Raw genomic sequence first — 18,802 nt, forward strand, 5'->3', positions numbered from 1 at the left:
TCTTAATTATACACTACAATTTTTAATGAGTTGCATAAACATAATATCTTAAACAAGAGTAGAAATATATACAGTATAACAAAATTAAATTTGTATCAATAAACTAAAATTCATAGCAATGTAAAGCATTTTAAACAAGTTGTTGCTCTTTAAAAGTAGATTCAAGAATCTACCCTTTCATTCTATCATATCTATAATATCCCCTTTTCTTCTTTAAAAAGAGATTGTATTTATAATCAAGCCCCTTTAAATAAAAATAAACATTTATAAACTATATTTTGGGAATTTGGGCATAGCTTCTCATACTATTTCCTGCTGGTTGGGAGATCCTGAGAAAATTAAAAATTATAGCTAAATCTTGGCTGTAGTAGTCTGTGAGGCTGGATCATCTCAGTTGCTTTGAAGCTGTTTTGGATGTTGGATCATCTGGGCCATGGCTGTCATCAGAGACCTGTCAGGGGGTCTTGGTTAATCAAACCATATTAGTCTGGAAGCAATCCATAGGTTCTCATCTTCTGTGGAAACAAAAGCAGAACCTCTTTTCTAACAACATATTCTTAAACACAAATTTGAAGTCAAGGTATCTTTAAAATGTACATATTGGTTTAATTTAGTAGCTTTTACAATCAAACATCTCTCTCCAGTTAAAAATCTCAAAGACAGCACAATCTAGACTCTCTGTGTAATTTCCATCTTTACATGGCTTATTATATTTTTATATATTATTGTATTTTTAAGACTTTATTTTATTTTTGTGACTATCTATACCCTTTCTTTTCTCTGTCTTAAGTCTATGTACCTTTTTACACACAATGTAAACTGTTTAGAGTTTTATTCCATCTGAATCTGTCTTATTGTGAATCTATAATCCTTCTCTGACCAGTAGAGATTTTAAACTGTTAAGCTGCATGGTTACCTTGGCTGTTGACTCTGCCTTGGCCCCCTCAGCTTCCCAACATGGCTAGCTCTGGGATCCATGCTCACCGCTGAGTCTGGAAAGCAGTGAGTCTATGCCTCTATCCTGTAGTGTATAGACCAGAAACCTTTTTTTTTTCTTTTGTACTAGCAAAAGCTAAATCCACTATGCAGAGCACTACATGGCTTGGAAACACCTCTGTGTACCGCAACAGGAATCTGCAATGCTGTAGATCAAGCCCACATGCCTCAAACCTGCCATGCTGTAGCACAAGCCTGCATCTCTGTATCATGGCTCTGTATCATGAGAGACACAACTAGGAAGCTGCTCTTGGCTCTACTTTAGAACCCTTTTTAAAAGCTTTCTCAGGTTTTGGGTGGAAATTCTTGCTACCATCTTGGGTGCCAAAATGTAGCCGGAAGTTTCTCTAGTCCTGCCCAGCCCCAAAGTCGGGACAAATCTTTCCCACCCATGTCCCACAGCCCCTTGGTCCCAAGAAAACACACAGAGGCTTATATTATTTACAAACTGTATGGCCTATGGGTCAGGCTTCTTGTTAGCTATCTCTTATAACTAAACTCAACCCATTTCTATTAATCTATATGTTACCACGTGGCCATGACATTACCGGTCAGCTGGTATCTTGTTGCTCCTTGGACAGCAGCTGGTGTCTCCCTGACTCCACCCTTCTTCCTCTTGTCTTCAGTTTGAATGTGCCACCTAACCTTATCCTGCCCTGCCATAGGTCAATACAACTTTATTTATCAACCAATCAGAGCAACACATATTCACAGTGTACAGAAAGACATCCCACAGCAGGTCTGTTTCTTATTTTTGTTTTCAAAAGATTTGTATTTTCTGTATGAGAGTCTGCATACATGTCTGTGAACCATGTGTATGTCTGATAGTCATGGAGGTAAGAAGAGGGCACTAGCTACCCAAGAACTGGAGTTAGGTGTGTTGTAAGCCACCATGGGGGTGCTGGGAATTGATCCCAGGTCCCTTGAAAGAGCATTAAGTACCCTAAGTCACTCCAGCCCCATCTCTCCAGCCCTATACTGTTCTGCTTTTTTAAAAAATGCTGAATTTAGCCGGGCGGTGGTGGCGCACGCCTTTAATCCCAGCACTCGGGAGGCAGAGCCAGGTGGATCTCTGTGAGTTCGAGGCCAGCCTGGACTACCAAGTGAGTCCCAGGAAAAGCGCAAAGCTACACAGAGAAACCCTGTCTCGAAAAACCAAAAAAAAAAAAAAAAAAAAAAATGCTGAATTTTTATTCACTTATTTTGGGTGCATGTATGTGAGTGTGAATGCACATATGCCATGGTGCATACATGTGGAGGTCAGAGGGCAACTTGTGGGAACTGGTTTTTTTTTTTTCCTTATACCATATGGGTCCCAGGGAATCAAACTCAGATCCTCAAACAAGTACCTTTACCTTATGAGCCACTTCATCAGTCACCAGCCCAACACTGTCCTCCATCCTGACTATGAAGTTTTGGGGGGAAGAATGGAAGAAAAAGTCCTGTGAGATAACCTCAGGGGAGTCAAGAAAAGGAGACAGTATAAGATAGTTTGAAGCTGAAAGGGATGTGTTAATCACAGGTGTGTAGAGCACCCTAGAAAGACCAGAGGAACAGAGGAGGGAGTGTGGACCAGTGAAAGATGTAAAAATAAAAGAAGGGAGGGGATGGGGATGGGGATGATGGGGTACTGTAAGAACCATAACTGAAGCAGAGGACATCATTGGAAAAAATGGAGGCTGTGATTCCTGGTATAGACTGGTTCCTTTTTCTGGTCTGGTTGGGTCCTACAGCAAGGATCAAGGTCTGGAAGCTGGGAAATAGAGTGGGCAAGACCCCTGGGCCCTTTCACTTGCTTTGGGTGCCCCTCCCTGCCCCCCCCATCCCTGTTTCTTCAGGAACCAATCTTTTTCTGGAGTAACACATTCTTTCCCAATGTATCTATACCAACCAAAGTTCAAATAATAAGATCCATCCTTAATAGAGTGTTTCAAGAGGGGTGGTTTCCCTATGGACTGAGGATAAGATGATTCTGTGTGGGGCAACTGTTAGGAGAAAAAAACAACAACAACCACATGCCTTGTCCTGAGTGAAGTCTAATGCTTCTCAATTTCTGGATAACAGCAAAATTTCTAGGAAACTTAAACAGTGTAGAGGTCCTGCCTGAAACCTACTGAGTAAAAGCAAAAAGTACAAGTAAAAAGAACTAGACTGGGAATTTGAATTTTACAACCATTGGCTTCTCTTTTTGATGTTTGAACAAAGAACAAAGTTGGGGTATAGTTTACAAGACTTTAACAAATCTTGTTTAGGGGCCTTGTTTTGAAAAGTAGGCTAAGCCCTCCGCATCCCACCACCTGAGTTCAGGCTCACATGCAGACTCTTTACAGAGACGCCGAGAAGCTAAGGGTGGAGCACCCATGTGACTCTGAAGCACCCAGAGTCTGAGTGGCATCTCAGGTGGTGTTTTCTAAACTCAGAAATTGAAAGAATTCTGGGGCACTCCTTAAACCCTCTTTCAGCCAATCAAAATGTACTCTTTAGGGAGGGGCCTGGGAATCTAAGTTTAACAAGTCCTCTCAGGTGACTTTCATCACTAAGCAAATTAGGAGACATGGCTTGAAGTCCATAATAGCCCGTGTTTATTGAGCACACACCTGGTCCTGTGTAGTGTTAAAGGACTTTCTTGTGGATGTCTTCATTTTCTAACAACCGCCCCACCACATCGGCTCCTCTTCAGTTCACAGGGGAACCACCCCTCTTTAGCCAATTAAGGATGAATTTTGCTATTTGAATCTCAGGGTAATCTCATTTCCATATGCATGGTCTCTTGAATTAGATATTAAGCTCTCGATCACATTGAGATTAAGCACTGGCTTGCAATTGAATTTTACAAAGAGCACTACAGACTTCAATGCATAAAAGAGACACCCCATGCCCCGGGTACCTCTAAGGAATCAATGGCTCCTTCTGCTCTTTGTCCAGCGCACTTGGCAATCTAAGAGTCTACCTTGATTTTGGAGATTTGAGACAGAAGTTGGCTGCAGAACCTGCTATTGAGAGCAAAGAGCTTTTGAATTACACTGAGAATCAGAGTCCTGCAGAAACTGAACCAGGAAGAGGAAAACAGAAAGATCATCTGTTTGGGCTGGCTCTGCAAGCCCGAGTGCTGGCTAGGCCAGAGGATTTCAGCTGCTAAGAAAAAGGTAATGGATAGTTCCAGTTTCCTGTCACACTCCCCTCCCACATTCTTATCCATGTGCTCATCGGTCTTTGGAGACTCAGAGTTTCCAGCTGACTAAAAGCCCACGCTCATCTTTCCTCTCTGATCTCTCTCACACTTGCCTGGACTTTGCAGTTTGCACATCTTATACACTTCACATCTGCGATGACTCGGTAACACAAAAGCAAACACTTCCAAACTGCGTTCCATTCATCTCTACCCCAGGGACAATCAGAACAAACGATGTTTGACTCCTCTATCTTCAACATAGCCCAACTCCTTCAACAAGGAGAAGCTTTGCCTTGTTCTGTAATTCAAAATCTTCCTCTAGAAACTTCCAACACTCATTAAGGACACACTGTCGGGTGTTTTCCTACTCAAGTATAACAAACTCAGGGTGCCGAATCTTTGCTTTTTTTCCTGGCAGATAAAACTAAAAGATTTTTTTTTTTTTCAAGACAGGTTTTCTCTGTGTAGCCTTGACTGTCCTGGAACTCAATCTTTAGACCAGGCTGGCCTGGAACACATAGAGATCCACCTGTTTCTGCCTCCTGCATGCTGGGATTATGTGCCACAAGCACCTGGCAAGAGAGAGATTTTTAAAGTTCAAATTTTTTTCTAAAGCCTTTGCCCATGAGATGGCTCAGTAGGTAAACATGATGTTATAGAAATGGGGGGAGGGGGGGTCCATCAGAGTCACCACATATTACTGGAGACTTTGGGGTCCCCTTTTGAGGTTTTTAGGCTCATTAATAAAAGAATTTAAGAGTGGACCCAAAGGAAAGCTTGAAGACATTTTAGTGGAATTTAAAAGAAAAACTCCGGGGTGGCAAGCTGTCAGTCTCAGCAGCTCCCTGGAGGAGGCAAACGGAGACTAGAAAAGGCCATCCCACTTGAGCTAGACACAGAAGTCAGATATATGAGCAGCTGCCTGGTGAGGAGGAGAGCCTGAGAAGAGGAGGAAAGCCCAAAGTGTTAGGGAAAGCAAACTTAGAAAAGAAACAGAAGAAAGGTGGCAATTTTCTGTGTAATTCAGAAAAGTGGGCAGGATCACAAGGCTCCAGGGCTTCAGCTCTGTGAGTGAGTGCCCTTGAGTATAGAACTTCCAGGAGGAAAAGTACATTATCTAGTTAAAGGGGTCTTTTTATTCCTCCTATCTCTTTAGGCCTAAGGTGAACCCTCTTTCCTGAGGGGTGGACTCTTGGCCAGGTGGTTGACTGGTCCATTTGAATGAACTCTTTCTTTTATGTTTTGGGTAGCTATTAGGTCTCCACGGAGGCCAGAGAATGAGCTTTCCCTACTGGGCCTCTGCAGGGCCCTGCACACACACACACACACACACACACACACACACACACACACAAAATTAATGGTTTTTGTTTTGTTTTGTTTTTTGTTTTTTTTCGAGACAGGGTTTCTCTGTGTAGCTTTGTGCCTTTCCTGGAGCTCACTTGGTAGCCCAGGCTGGCCTCACAGAGATCCGCCTGGCTCTGCCTCCCGAGTGCTGGGATTAAAGGCGTGCGCCACCACACCCGGCAACAAAATTAATGTTTTAAAAGAAGAAATTTGTAGGTCATTCATTTGGCAGGATTTGTTGGTAGGTATGATGTCAGTGTCTACATTCTTCCAACAACATTGCAATACTTAGTGTTCTGTACTGGTATTTGCTCTGCCCATGACCTTGGGCTATATGGCTTGGGGAGGCGGTTCTTCCTGTTGTCACATGCCTCTTCTTCCTGCTCCTGCCTGCAAGGAATATTCACTCCTGGTCAGATCAGAGGATGAATTCTGCTGTCTACTTTGTTCTGTAATCATGAATGTATTTCCTAAATTTATATCTCAATAAATTCTGTTATTCATTTAATAGACTCACATGGATTGATCGTAATAGTGTTCCCAGCATTTTCTTCAGTGATTGACTCACGTATCCGTGTGTGATTTCCATGGGGACACGGAAAACAGAGACATGTGGTGCTTCTTCATGCTGCTGGCACACTGGGTGAAACAGGGGTTGATTTCTCCACCTAGCAAAGCTATCCCCTACCAAACCACTAATGAACACAACAAATAAGAGGTGCATCAACTCAACTGACTTTCCAAGCACTTAGACCAGAAGCCCGAACACTCCAGTATTACCGCTTAACTAGAGAACTGCTGCCTTGGCGGCCACCTCTAGCGTGGTGGATCTCCAGTCGGTAGATCATGCATGCCCACTCAAGGATCCGGGTCTTCTTATCAATGAAGAGCTTGGAGGATTCAGTACAAGGGAGATTTCCCCTTTGCTTTCTATTGGAAATTGTTCACTTGAAAGTTTAAGAAATTATGTCAGAACACCATTGCTTAATATTTATTTGGTGGGTCCATATACTCTGTTGTCTGTCTTGTATTACCCAGTAATGCTCTTCCATTGGTTACTTACTGTAGAATAGGGAAGCGGCATTGAGCTGTAGATCTTTTCCAGGATTTTGGATAAAAACAATATACAAAGAGGGTACATGGATATGTGACCTCTAACTTCATAGTTGTTGCAGGATTGTCTTTCAGATGAGAAAAATGTGTACTTGCTAGATGGAGTCTGAAGGCACTGCTCAGTGAACTACAAATTCATAAACTTAGTTGACCCAACTCTATCCCCTTTACCCATCGCCTCAGCCTCAATCCTATTTCACACTCTTTCTCTTCACTCTAGCTTTTTGCAGCTTCTTCTCTGTACAATGCAGTAACCCTTTCTTTTCTGTTTTTCCATGTCTAGCATGGACCCCAGGGTACTGAACACACTAGATAAGTGCTCCTCTACTGGGTCACATCTCCAGCCTACAGATAATTTTAAACAGTAAATCAAATCCTCTATTTCTTAACTCTCTGGCTTAAAATACTTAAACTGATTTCCATTTTTCTTATAATAGTTCTAGATGTCATATGAAGTCTGAGTGGGTCCCTTCCCACATCTCTGACCCCATCTAATTCCTCATTGCATAAATATTTTTGAATGAATCAATAACATTTTTTTCTGGGATTAGAGAGATGTCTCAGTGGTTAAGAGCACAACCTCAGACTCATGTAACTCCAGGTCCAGGGGATCCAATGTCCAATGCTCCCTGCCGGCCTCTGTGGGCATGGCATTTACATGTAGAATATCCCCCAACCCACCTCTACCCCCACACACATTCCAGCACACACATATACACATAATTAAAAATAAAATTAAAGCTGGGTGGCACATGCCTTTAATCCCAACACTTGGCAGGCAGATCTCTGAGTTTGAGGCCAGCCTGGTCTACATATCGAATCCCAGTACAGCCAGTGCTATACAGAGAGACCCTGTCTCACAAAACAAAATTAATTAATTAAATTAATATTTTCTTAACTTTTGGAAACATTAAAAACTATTGTGCTTAGAATATAACATGAATTCCAGGTAGTCATCTGGATGGCAACTAATTGGTAAATGCTATTGGTAAACACATCCATTATCAGTCATTAGCTCTGCTTCATCAACAATGGAAAGCTAAACCTCATCCCTACTACATCTCAGAGGCATTTTGTGAAAGCCATCCTCTTTCATTTTTGGTTGCCTGACAGTTAATAAGGCAAAATTCCAAATAGTATTATACTAAGGATCAGCAGGGTCTCTTCAAGTGATGACAGATTTGACCGTTAGCTGATAGCTGTATCAACCAATGATTCTTACAGGCTGCAGTTCAACAATGGCTTGTTATGAATGGAAAATCTAAGAATCTAGTATCTGCTCAGTCCCATAAGCCTGGGTGTCTCACCCAAGGCTGGTCTGCTGAAATCTCAAAGAAGGAATGGATGAGGCGACAAGGCCAGAGCCAGTAGATAAACAAGCCCTTCTTCCTTCTTCTCTTGTCCTTCTATAGGCTTCCAGTAGAAGGTGTGGCCCAGATTAAAGGTGTGCCTTCTAGCATTAAGGTCTGGATTAAAGTTGTGTGTCAGCCAGCCTCAAGATCAGGATCAAAGGCATGTTGTCTTCTTGCCTCAAGATCCAGATCACAAGTGTGCCCTCCGTTTCTGGATTACAGTTCATTCCACAGCTATCAAGTTGATAACCAAAAATAGCCATCACAACTATCCCTAGATTTACTAACAACCAACTGACCGCAATGACTCAAAACACCAGAAAGAGAAGTGTGGATGCTCGTGTAATCCATGACCCATTGACAGACAGAAAGCAGTTAATGGGTCTGGAGTGGATGATGGGCAGCTTTATTAGTATGCTGTCTTCATCCAGGGAATCCTCAGGCTATCACACTTGGAGTAATGATCATGAAGCAAAAGTAGACTACAGAGAAAACCCACAATTCTACCTGAGCAAATGCAATGAAAACCAACCCAGATTGTTAGTTAAACTTATATTTAGAGAAGTAAACAAGTCCAGGTAAAAATATGTAATTACTTTGAAAAAGACTGTTTTTCAAGAGTATGATTCACTTAACTACCCCCCTTCTTTACCAATATTTATTTATAGCAGCAAGGTCCATGAGTGTTCTTGGTGCAGGCAAGTGGTTTCCTCAAGTCATGCTTCAAGACTTAGACTGTGCTCTAACTGAATCAGGCCACAGGCATGTTTTATGATCCAATATAAGAGATGGTTCACAATAGCCTTCATTTCCCATGTGTTTTTCAAACTAATCAATTTATCCTAAAAGTCCATTCTCAATTCACTCTCAAAGGCAAGGGGGGAAAAGTCATTTTTCCAGACATTTTTAATTTAGGCTGGAAGGAAACCCAGGGGCTTAAAATGCTTAGATATTTCATGTAATTAGAAAATATCATTTAATTCCTTATCTTCAAAATGCAGTCTCCTGAAATAGACCTGACTGACTCAAGTGTGCAGAATCAGCAAACACATGCAGACCAAGAAACAAATGGACATTAATGGGTTTTGCTCTATCAGCTGAGAATCACAAGGGCTTCCCATGCTTTGATCAGCCCAGGAAATACAGAAGAGCCAACAGTGCCAAGAACAAATCAAAAGGAAAATTGAGTTATCAGACTCTGGGTCACTGGTACACTTAGAAACGGCTTATTTTATATTTGAAAATCTTCTGACTTGGGGTCTAGAGGGATGGCTCAGTGGTTAAGAGTGCTTCTTGCTACTGCAGAGGACCCGAGTTCAACTACCAGCACCTAAGTCAGGCAGCTCCTAACCATCTGCTACTCTAGCTCCAGATAGCCCAACAGTCTCTTCCGGCCTGTAAAGCACCTGACATGATCTCACACACATTCTTGTGTGCACGCACACACACATAGGCACACATGCACACACTCACACACATAAAAATAACTCCTTTTCAAAAATCTCTGAACTTAAAAAAAATCTTACAATTATTTAAAGAGAATTTTTAAAACATCACTAATTTAAGGAAAAGAACTTGATTAAAAAAAAAATTCCACAATTGAATGCTAACTTCTTTTTAAAGGGAGAGAAAGGATTGCAAAGAGGGAATAATCCACAGTCCACAGGAAATTTGAGTACAAATCAGCAGCTTTGTTAGCTTTTTGCTGTTGTAGGTGGGTCCAGGCCTCACATGCCAGCATGCACCCTTCACTGCCTGAGCTGCATGCCAGCCCAAAAAGTTCCTTAACAGGAGGAGACTGCTCAAGCATCCATACTTTCTCACAGAAGAGCAAAATACTCTAACATTTTTATTTTTAGTTCAAAGGATACCACATAGTTTGGATAGAAGAAAGAAGACAGTAAGTGAATGTTTACGCTGCAACTACTTTTCAAACATCTACTCTGTGTGATATCTAAATGTTATACAAATGTTAATATGGCAAGATGCACAGAATATTGGATTAGGTACACAAAGATTAACATTTTCTTTCTTCTCTCAATTTAATGAAGTAAAGGAACCAGGAATAAACAATGTGTACCCAGTTATGTTCTGCTTTCAACTGTTTTGCCCAACCACTTTTTCATTCTTCACTTTTAATTAGCATCAATTCATTTTTTAAACAAAGCTTACACTTTAAAGTGTCTTTAGCACCAATTGCTGTAAAGAATCAAAGGATTAGTAGAGGTACAATAGTCCCTTAGTTTCCAATGGGAGATTGGTTTCTGGACTCCAGGGATTAACAAAATTTACAAATGGGGCTGGGGAGGTGACTTAGTGGGCAAAGAGCCTGCTGCTGCAGCACCAGGAACTGAGTTCAGATTCCAGCACATTGACCTCCACACATACGGTGAAGTTCACCCCCACATGACCTGTACAAACAAAAATAAATAAAAATGTAAAGTCCACAGATGCTCAGGTCCTTGTGTAAATACATATGGTAAATAGTACCATATATATGTAATGTGTGTATGTATATATCCTTGTCCTTCCATATATTTCAAAACATTTCTAGATTACTTACAGCACCTTACATAATATAAATTCTATGTAATTGCTAGCCTGCCTCATTTAGAGAATTATGACAAGAAAATGTATCTTCATACGTCTGATACACGTTTATTTTTTAGATTTATTTTATGTGTATGAATACTTTGCATGTATGTATTTATGTATACCAAGTGTGTGCCTGGTGCCTACAGCATTCAGGAGAGGGAGTCAGGTCCCCTAGAATTTGAGTTAGGAATGGTTGTGAGCCAATATGTGGGTATTCAGAATCATATCTGGGTCCTCTAAGAGAACAATGAGTGCTCTTAACCACTGAGCTCTCTCTCTCCAGGCCTCACTTTTTTTTTTTTTTTTTTTTGGTTTTTCGAGACAGGGTTTCTCTGTGTAGCTTTGCGCCTTTCCTGGAACTCACTTTGGAGACCAGGCTGGCCTCGAACTCACAGAGATCCGCCTGCCTCTGCCTCCCAAGTGCTGGGATTAAAGGCGTGCGCCACCACCGCCCGGCCAGTTTTTTTTATTTATTATTTATTATTTATTTATTTATTTATTTATTTATTTATTTATTTATTTATTTATTTATTTATTTTTAAGCATTCTTGATTTGCAGTTGGTTGGATACATAGATATGAAACCTGCCAGCATGGAGAGCTAACTATATTTCTAATCAGAAAATAACCCCAGTCCGGAAAGGGGAAAGTATGCACTTTTCCAAGTTGTTGAATTTTTATCAGAAAAATTAAGTGTATTTCACTTGACAAAAACCCATTTTCATGCAACAAGACATTTTCACTTGCTTCTAGATTCTGAGTAGATGCATCCAGAGAGCTAGGGCAAATCCCCTATTCAGAATGTACTAATTAGGAATTCAGTGTGATGTCTGGATGCAGGTCACTCTTGAATATTGGGTAAACTGGAGCACAAATGTGGGCAAAGGACCCTGTCCACTCACAGGGCTCCATAGCTCCCACCCCAGGGATTGATGAGTGCCACGCTGCAGCCTCACCACGGAGGAAACCACATCTTTAGCTTCCACATGAGATGAGGCTATGGCCAAAGATCACCACCAAGCAAGGACCAAGACCAAGTCTGGGCCAGGACCAACCAATGCAGGCAAGTGTATAACCTGCAATAACTGTTCCTATCTGGTCTGAATTTAGACTGCTACCTTGTAAATAATAGAAACCAAGGCAGGAAGGCAGCTGGTCCCTAGAAGGGGCCACTGCCAAGAAATGAAACTCTCAGGATTTTCTCTCACTCCATCATCTCCATCTCTTAGCACATTTACTTCGTCATTCTGAGAACCAGCTACATCGTCTGCCCCTCTGGGACTTGGTGGAATAAATTACACATATAATATTTTAAATTTAGATGTTAGTACCCCTGGCCCCCAAAGTGCCGTTATTCCAAAGGAAACACACTGATCCTGCCTAGGCTGACTGTGTACCCAGGTGCGTGGAGCCAACTGCATCAGGTTTATGACTTTTCCCTGACGGGTCCCCATGAGTAAAAGCAGTGAGAAATTTCCACAGAAAGAGAGTGACTGAATCGAGAAACGCTTTAGACCAGTTTAAATGACAAAGAATCCAAACTTCAGGAGATCCTGGTTGGTGCCAGGCAGCAGGATCATGGCTGCCCGGTGGGTGCTGACTGAGTCCCATGCTCTTCAGCTCTCAGCAGAACTGCCACATCCAACCTTACTGTTACAGCGTGGGTGTGCGATGTCCCCCACAGGTCCCTGGGTATGAACTCGTGGTTCCCAGCCGGAGGCACTATTTTGGAAGGGCCTACAGCAAGGAAGCGGGTAGCTGACTGGTTGGCCGAATGGGTTACAGCCTGGCCCTGGTTCCCACCACCGCAGCTGTTTCCTGTCTCATTTGTGATGTAACCGACTGCCTCACAATGCCAGCCCCACCCCACCCCTCAAGCAAGCCTTCCCACCATCGTGTCATCCCCACCTCAATGGATCTCCTCTTTTAAGCCACCAGGCAGAGTAAATCCTTCCTTCTTAAGTTGCTTCTTCCAAGAACTCTGTCAGAGCTATGAGAAGAGTAACACACTTAAACAACAAAAAGAGATGCCTGTGTTTGCTGGTGTTTTGTTTTGTTTTCTGAGGCAGAATTTCTCTGTGTACTTCTAGCTGTCCTGGAAATCACTTTGTATATCAGGCTGGCCTCGAACTCACAAAGATCTACCTGCCTCTGCCTCTCTGAGTGCTGGGATTAAAGGCGTGCGCCACCACTGCCTTCTACAAGAAGGCTCAAAGTTATATTTTAAGCCAAGTATACACCAAGAAAGGCCACTCTATCTTTCTAAAGTCAAGTTCTGCAGTAAGTCATCATCTTTAAAACTTCAAATTCACATCCCTCTTCCTGTTAAGACCTTCCGTAACTGTAACGTAGCCTCATTCTACGTGGGAAAGCTTCCTGGGGGTCAGAATTCCCCAACCACCAGCTCTTGGATAATTAAGGAGTTGCTATCAGAAACATAATCACTCTTGCAAGGAATGAGCAATCTGCTGTGCACACTCGCCTCCATCTCGCCTTATGCTTCAAGTATTCCTATACCTACGTCTACTCTGTCATGTGCACAGCAGAGGTCTAAGTCTCACTGTGCTTAAATGCAGACAGATCATAACTTAACCCTCGCTCTCCCTCCCACCACACACATGTCTCAGTTATGCTATTTAAAGTATTACATGCTATTTCAAGAATGAAGGTCTTTATCGTTGTGCCATAGCATTAAACACAGCGCCAAACTAAAATTTGGGAAGTGGAGCTTACAAGAACCTGTAATGTATTTTTACGCTGCAATTTTTAACATGATTAAGTTGTACATGGTCACTTTTTTTTTTTTTTTTTAGTGTCAAACAGCTCAATACAGATTAAAATAAAAAACAGCAGTTCCAATTATAGCCCTCCCATTCCCAGGCATAAGTCTATTCCTGTACGCTTTACTCTGGTTTTGATTTCACATTTTAACTAATGTGCTTACCTTATTGTTACATTATAGTTATGTGACTTGATATTTAGTGTTATTATGAGTATAAATGCAATTTGATGGAAATGTGTAATGTTAAAGTATTTTATAGAAATATTAGAACACTTAATTTTTACTTTTAGACATTATTAAAATGTTTTAATATTGATTGGTGTGTACCTACGTGTTTGTGGATGAATACGTGTGAATGTGTGGATGCCATGGGTGTACGTGGAGGTCAGAGGACAACTTGCAGGTGCTGGTTCTCCTTCCACCGCGTTCAGCCCAGGGATTGAACTTAGGGCTTCAGGCTTGGTCACAAGCACCTTTGCCCACTGGGCTGTCTTACCGGATCCATGTTTTCAGTACTGGAAAATAAGAATTTAACCCTCTTGCATTCTCCATGTGTACGTACACTCATGCATCACTTATGAGGACAAGACACCTCAGCAGTCTCCTTTGGTGTCCATGGGCATGCGCACTTGTGTTCACATGCACAGAAAACAAAACCAAACCTGTAGTCAAATCCCCAAGGCATAGGTGGTTTTTTTGTTGTTTTGTTTTGCTTTGCCTTTGTTTGGCTGCAGAATTGAATTGCACAGGTTTCACAGCGCATCACTCCAAGGGTCCCGTTCCCATCGGAATCCACAGATCCAACTGCTATGGCTGTCCAGGATGGCCCTGTGGGTGCTAAGGGACCTTGCAATCTGAAAACTGTCACGGAGTTCTAGGAAATCTTTTCCCTAATCTTTCCTGTCAACCAGTGCCGTGTTCTATTTCAGGGACACAACAGTCAGATATTGGACTTCCTAGATTAATCTTTTCACTTTCCTTTTTGGTCTTATTTTATATTTCATGCCTCCTTGTTCTACTTTGAGAGATTTCTTCCATTTTTATCTTTATCATCCAAATTTCTACTGAATATTTGACTTCAGCTGTGCTATTTTTAACTTAGAGAATAGTTTTAAAAATAGCATTCTAACTCCCCAGGGTCCAAGCCCTTCTCCCTGCAGATGTCATTTGTGGGCTGATTTGTGGCTTCTCTCTCCTTTGGCGGTTTGTTCTCAGTCGCTACATTCTTTTCTGCTGCCTTTCTCTTTCCCGTTCACTTGCCATTTGGGTTACTTTGCTGTTTTGTTTCAGAGATGTGTAACGGCTTCATGACACGGTGCTGGTCCTCCGAGGGGTGCGGAGCCTGCCCGTAGCGGCAGAGTGGCTCCAGACTAGTGGCTTTTACTGAGGATCCCAACTGAGTGTCTCTTCTTTTAACTCAGACCAATCAAAAGGAATCTGCCTCCGGTCAAGGTGTAAATCTAGCAGTCGGCATGCTCAACGCTAGGCGGGGGCAAAGCTGGGTTCTTCCCTTTCAACACCTAAATTTTCTGCTAGATGCCTGATTTCAGTACGGTGGGCCTTTCTCTATCTATCCAGTGTCGACGAGGTCAGTTCCTAGGGTTCCTCCAGGATGGAGAAGCCATTGTCGACTAGACATTAGCATCCATGAAAGGGACTCAGGGGTCCAACCCTGACTTCAAATGCATGGCCTTCACTCCACTTGGGATGCCACCATCAGAGGTCACCATGGGCCTCCAATTCTGTCCTCTGTCCAGGATTCTGCAGAATAAGGCTGTGCCCAGACACACAAAAAAGGATAGATTTTTTTTCACTATCTCTGAACTTATGGGATTACATTTTCCCATCATTTTAATGAGAAAATATTTTGGAAGGAAGAAGTAGAAACTTTCTGGAAGTGCCATTTTTGAAACCTAATCTTCCAGGGACACAGCTGAGTATTGACTAAAAGAAAGAAAACATGTCAAGATGGAAATTAATCAATATCATTGCTTTCAAAAGGACTTACAACTTTCAAATTCTGAGATAAAATTCAAATGTTAAACATTCCAATGCAAAAATATGAAGAGATAATTGTATTAATAATGAATGTCAAGGCCTCTAATAAGCAATGATATATAATACTAATATATATCTTTAAAGGAGATGGCCCAGTAGGTAAAGATGCTTGCTACACAAACTTGGTGTATTATATGAAGGAAAATGGCCCCCAAAGGGAGTGGTAATATTAGAAGGTGGGCCTTGTTGAAGTAAGGTGTGGCCTTGTTGGAAGAAGTGTGTCACTGTGGGGGTAAGCTTTGAGGTCCCTTTTGCTCAAACTCCCCTCAGTGTGACACAGACCACTTCCTGTTGCCTTCTGATCAAGATGTAGCCAGCACTATGTCTGCCTGCATGCCGCCATCCTCCCCACCATGATGATAATGGACTGAACTTCTGAAACTGTAAGCGAGCCACCCCAATTAAATGCTTCCCTTATAACAGTTGCCGTGGTCATGATGTCTCTTCGCAGCAATAGAAACCCTCAGACACCTGGCAACTTGAGTTTTGGTCCCAGAACCTGCATAAAGGTAGAAACATAACCAATTCTATAAAGTTGTCCTCTGACTCGTACATGTGAATGTGCACCCATACCCATACATCATGCATAATAGAATAAAAAGTTTCAGGCTGGTGAGATGGCTCAGTGGTTAAATACTTGTTTTGTCATCATGAGGATCAGAATTCAGACCCCCAGAACTCATGTAATTACCCATGTAGATTCGAGCCTCAAGGGTGGAGCCGAAGACACTCTCCCCCCCCACACCCCCACACACTCCCCCCACACCCCTCATACCTCCCCTTACCGCCCCCCCCCCTTCAAAGGAAGCTGACTAGTGAGATTAGCTGCACTAGTCTGCTTGGATTTGTTTGAGAAACACTGCCTTATTGAATGAGGTAAAAGAAGATGATTTCTGACACCAATCTTAGACCTCCCCATGCAAGCTTACCCACATGCATGTGCAAAATATGTATATACACATAAGTAAATACACGTTAAAATGGAAAAAGGCAAAAGAAGCTTAAACTGAAAAAATCTTAAATCAGAGTAAGGATAAAGATGAGAGGTATAAACTATGCTCGGTGTGAAGGATCTCACCCAGGAAGGGGTGTCTCAAAATATGCTTTGAGCAGAGGGCACTTGGGAAAGGGGGTGCTCCACATGCATCTCTGAACTCCCCTCATGTCTAAAGACCAATCCTCTGGGAGGAGCTCAGCCTCAGGAGTCCCTTCCCTAAGAACTTTATCAACCACAGGGACAACTAAACTTGGATCATAGGAAAGGACCCTGGAGGTTGATACCATGCCCAGCCATCCCGTCTCTTCGTGTTCACAGACAACCTTCATTCATCATGCACGTCCTCCTATTCCCTTCCCTAGGTTGAGCATCTACCACTCTAAGGACCCCTAAGTCTTTACTCCTTTCCCTTCAGCTCAAGACAGGACGTGACCTTTGGTCGCTTGCCCCTTCTTAAGGTCCACGTGTGGTGGGACTCCCATGCATATACGCATGATTGGTTTTTCCTGTCAATCTGTCTGTGTCAATTTGGTCCATAGCTCAATGCCATCTAGACTGACACAGGAAGATAATTCTTTAGTTCCCCATAAATGCACGTGAGACGGCGCCAGGCGGTGGGGCGAATGGCAGCTAGGAAGCAGCACAGAGCTGGCCCCAAGCTGCAGTGAGGCAGGGTACCCTAGGTGAGTGTGGAGCGTGGAGCTCGGGGCCTGACCCCAGCTGACCACTACCGCTTTCCTCAGCCCTGGCCTTCGCCGGCATGGGCCTCCAGCTCTGCACTTCCTATTTGCCACTTTGCCATTCACTGCTGAGATTGGGATTACAGCCTCCTCTGCCTCAGACTGCTTAGTTTGGCAGGTTAGAGCTGGCCAATCAGAAAAGGGCAGATCCTACACCGCCCCCCCCCCCTTTTTTTTATACATCTTTGGCCATGCCCTGAGAGGTCCAAAGATACCATAGCCAATCAAGTTTAAACTAACGTAACAGTTGTTTGCTTAGCCAATCATGTTTGCTGGAGATAACCTAACTGTGCCTGGAATTCCCCTATCTGGGCTTCAAAGGAGCCTGTGAGCTTCTTTCAGGGTAAGTGCTCAAGGTGTCGCCATTTTGTTGTATGGCTGACCTGTGTATGCAGGAATTTTCTCTTGAGAAATAAATGCTCTTGTTTTCGCATACGTGAGTGGTGCTCTTTTGTGAGATGATTCACAGACCCTAACAATAAGTTAGTTTCATTCTTGTGCTTGTAAAGTATTATAGAAACATATAAAATTCATTCAGTGGATACACGATGTTATTTATAATTTAATACCACCACAGCTTCTGAAATAGATACAGCAACTGGTTCCATCATGCAAGTGATGAAGCAAGGTCAAAGAGGTTAACCAATTTACTCAAGGTCATGCATGTGCTAAGTTCTTTAGCCACAATCTAAACCCCAACTGACTGCTCCAAAGCAGCCCCTGGAGAGCAAAGTGATTTGTGAGGAAGATGGGATTACAACCTCTAATTATTAAATAAATAACTATTGCTGTACAGCCTGAAAGTGTACACCACATTGCACACAGTACTTTCTTCAGGCAGTCAGTATTTGTTGAATCTTTCCTTCCTACTTCCAAAGAGTGCTTTTTTTTTTTTTTTCTTTTTTTTTCTCTTTTTCCCAAGTGACTCAGCACATCAGTGTGGCTGGCCCTTGATACCTTCAGACCTAGCATAAGAGTCACTTTTCGGTAATTGCAATAAGATATCTGAGAAAGTCAGCTTAAAAGGAGGAAAGGTTCATTTGGCTGAGTTTCTGAGGCTTCAGTCTCTGGCTGGTTCACTCCAGTGGGTCTTAAAGAAAGGCAGAGCATGATCTCTGGGAGCATGTAGGGAGCAGAAGAGCTCACATCACGACAGCTGGGAAGTAAGGTTGGGAGGGGCTAAGGTTCCAATGTCCCCTTAGAACATGCTCCAATGACCTAAGTACATTAGGCCCCACTACCCTGGGTTCTCTCGATTCCTAATAGCATCGTGAGTTGGCAACCAACCTCCTTCAGCACGTGAAGCTTTGGGAAAAATTTAAGATCCAAACAGAACAGGTAGATAAAATAAGACACAAAATCACAGCAGAGATGGGGTAGATGAGCTCTGCCAGCCCCCATTGACTGAGAAGCTACTGGCAGTGGACAGTTGCTCCAAGGGTTGGACCCACACCCATGCACATATGGACATCACTAACCAGAATTAATGGGTTATTTAAAAAAAAAGATAGGAAGTTGTGAGGAGGCATGTTGGGAGGTAAATGGGAGTTAGAGGAGAGAGATGGGGGAAGTTATATATGAACATATTTCATTGAATAGATGTTTGAAATTCTCAAAAATGTTTTAAAGCAAGGCACGCTAAACAATGTAG

The 18,802-nt window shown here is 42.5% G+C and overlaps 1 protein-coding gene across 1 annotated transcript in view; it reads right to left on the minus strand.

The window, feature by feature from the left end:
- Nucleotides 1–245: 245 nt before the first annotated feature.
- Nucleotides 246–18,802, minus strand: part of Otud1 (OTU deubiquitinase 1) — a 29,207-nt gene continuing 10,650 nt past the window's right edge. The window contains exon 2 of the mRNA XM_076572581.1: nt 246–515. The gene's annotated coding sequence lies outside the window, so the exon portion shown is untranslated. The remainder of the gene's footprint in view (nt 516–18,802) is intronic.

Source organism: Peromyscus maniculatus, chromosome 5 (assembly GCF_049852395.1).
Source record: "Peromyscus maniculatus bairdii isolate BWxNUB_F1_BW_parent chromosome 5, HU_Pman_BW_mat_3.1, whole genome shotgun sequence".
Lineage (NCBI taxonomy): Eukaryota > Metazoa > Chordata > Mammalia > Rodentia > Cricetidae > Peromyscus > Peromyscus maniculatus.